The following is a 2671-nucleotide window of genomic DNA, read 5'->3' as shown; positions in this document are numbered from 1 at the left end:
AAGAAAGGGGAAAACAAGCTAACCCAGGAAGATCAGAAATACAAATAACAAAATGGCAATAAATATGCACCTATCAATAATCACTTTAAATGTGAATGGGCTGAATGCTCCATTAAAAAGACATAGAGTGGCTGAGTGGATAAGAAAACAGGACCCATGCATATGCTGTTTACAAGAGACTCATCTCAGATCAAAAGACACACACGGGCTGAAAGGAATGGAATAAGATATTTCATGCAAATGGAAATGAGAAAAAATCTGGAGTAGCAATGCTTATTTCAGACAAAATAGACTTTATTTATTTTTTTATTTTTTTAGCTGAGCCATCCTGCCACGTGTTGGCAGCTCAGTGGCTGCTCAGCTCGGGCTGTGAATGGAACCGGCGACCCTGTTGCTCAGAGTTCGCACTCTTGAGCAAGCTCTTAACCAACTGAGCCACTCGGCCGGCCTCAAAAATAGACTTTAAAATGAAGGCTACAATAAAAGACAAAGAAGGACACTACATAATAATAAAGGGATCGATTCAACAAGAGGACATAACCCTAGTAAACATCTATGCACCTAACATAGGAGCTCTTAATATATAAAACAGATTTTCACAGACATAAAGACAGAGATCAACAGTAACACTATCATAGTAGGGGACTTCCACACCCCGTTGTCACCAATAGACAGATCCTCCAGACAGAAAATCAACACGGAAACAGTGCCCTTAAATGACACTTTAGACCAGCTGGATTTAATTGATATTTTTAGAGCATTTCACCTCAAAGCAACAGAATGTACATTCTTCTCAAGTGCACATGGAACATTTCCCAAGGTAGACCACATGTCAGGACACAAAACCAGTCTCAATAAATTTAAGAAGATTGAAATTATATCAAGCGTCTTCTCTGACCACAATGCTATGAAACTAGCAATCAATTATAAGAAGAAATCTGGAAAGCACACAAATACATGGAGGCTGAGTAACATGCTACAAAATAGTGAGTGGGTCAAAACTGAGATCAAGGAAGAAATCAAAAGCTATCTCAAGACAAACGAAAATGAAAACACAACAACCCAAAATCTATGGGATGCAGGAAGAGCAGTCCTAAGAGGAACATTCATAGCAATGCAGACCTATCTAAAGAAACAAGAACAATCTCATATCAACAGACTATCTTTACACCTAAGGGAACTGGAGAAAGAACAGCAAAAAAAGCCCAAAGGGAGTACAAGGAAGGAAATAATAAAGACCAGAGCAGAAATAAATGAAATAGAGACAAAAAACAAACAAACAAACAACAATACAAAAGATCAATGAAACCAAGTGTTGGTTTTTTTAAAAGATAAACAAAATTGACAAAGCATTAGCCAGACTCACCAAGAAAAAGAGAGAAAGGACCCAAATTAATAAAATCAGAAATGAAAGAGAAGAAATGACAACAGATACCACAGAAATACAGAAAATTGTAAGAAAATACTACGAGCAACTATATGCCAACAAATTCAACAATCTGGAAGAAATGAATAAATTTCTGGAAGCATACAATCTACCAAGTCTGAACCAAAAAGAAACAGAAACTCTGAACAGACTGATTACTACCAAAGAAATTGAATCAGTAATCAACAAGCTTCCAACGAACAAAAGTCCTGGACCAGATGGCTTCACAGGTGAATTTTACAAAACATTCAAAAAAGAATTAATACCTATTNGAGAGAAAGTGTCAGGACTCTGAGGTGCTTTCCTCTGTTGAGAGGTTGACATGGGTGAGGTAAAAGGAAAAGAGTCCAGAGATCACAGGGACCAGAGCAAAAAACGAGATGCTAAAGGGGCATTAATGTGGTTTCCAAAAGGAGCAGAGAGGTTTCTGCACAGGGATGGGCTCCAACCCACAGCCAAACTCAAGGCGGTGCGGGGGGGAGAGGGAGCGGGGAGGCCACCTACGCGCCTTCTCTGCTTATCCTCCTGGTTCTCTGCTGTGTGAGGAAACACTTGGCCCCTGTGGTGTGAATGTGCTCATCTTTCCTGGATGCAGAGCCTGCAGGGCAGGGTAGAGGTTGGAGAAAGGCAAATGGAGGGGGCAATGCCTGATCTGGCCTCCAGGTTTAAGTGTTAGCAGGAGGCCCCATCTTCGCCTAGAGGAGGTGCTCCCCGAGGGTGGTGAGGATGATCAGGCTGTGCTCCCCTATACCCCACCTTCCTTTATGGGCAAAAGGAAGGATGAGAAGAGCTGAACTCCAAAAGTAAGAAATGAATAGGGAGGAAGGGAGAAATAGAGACCTCTGATTCCCTGTTGTTTTTTTTCAAGACAAAGACAAAGATGGAAGCTGAGCCTCTACCTCTGGCTTCCTGCTGGAAAACCTAGGTCAGGAGTCCAATCAATAGTGCCCCATCAGGCTGGCCGAGTGACTCAGTTGGGTAAGAGTTGGCTTAAGAGCGTGAGCCCTAAGCAACAGGGCCGCTGGTTCGATTCCCACGTGGGCCAGTGACGCTGCGCCCGAGCTGAGCTGTTACTGAGCTGCCAACAGGTGTCAGAATGGCTCAGCTGGGGTAACAACAAAATTGCCTGTTCCACGGTGGGCTACGCCCATCTGCAACTAAGACTAAACTCAGCACCTTGAGCTGAGCTGCCACCCTGATCGCTCAGTGGATAGGGCGTGCGCTCTTAACAACAAGGCTGCCGGG

This window comes from Hipposideros armiger, unplaced genomic scaffold, assembly GCF_001890085.2.
Source record: "Hipposideros armiger isolate ML-2016 unplaced genomic scaffold, ASM189008v1 scaffold_431, whole genome shotgun sequence".
NCBI lineage: Eukaryota > Metazoa > Chordata > Mammalia > Chiroptera > Hipposideridae > Hipposideros > Hipposideros armiger.
Note: the sequence above shows the minus strand (reverse complement) of the source record.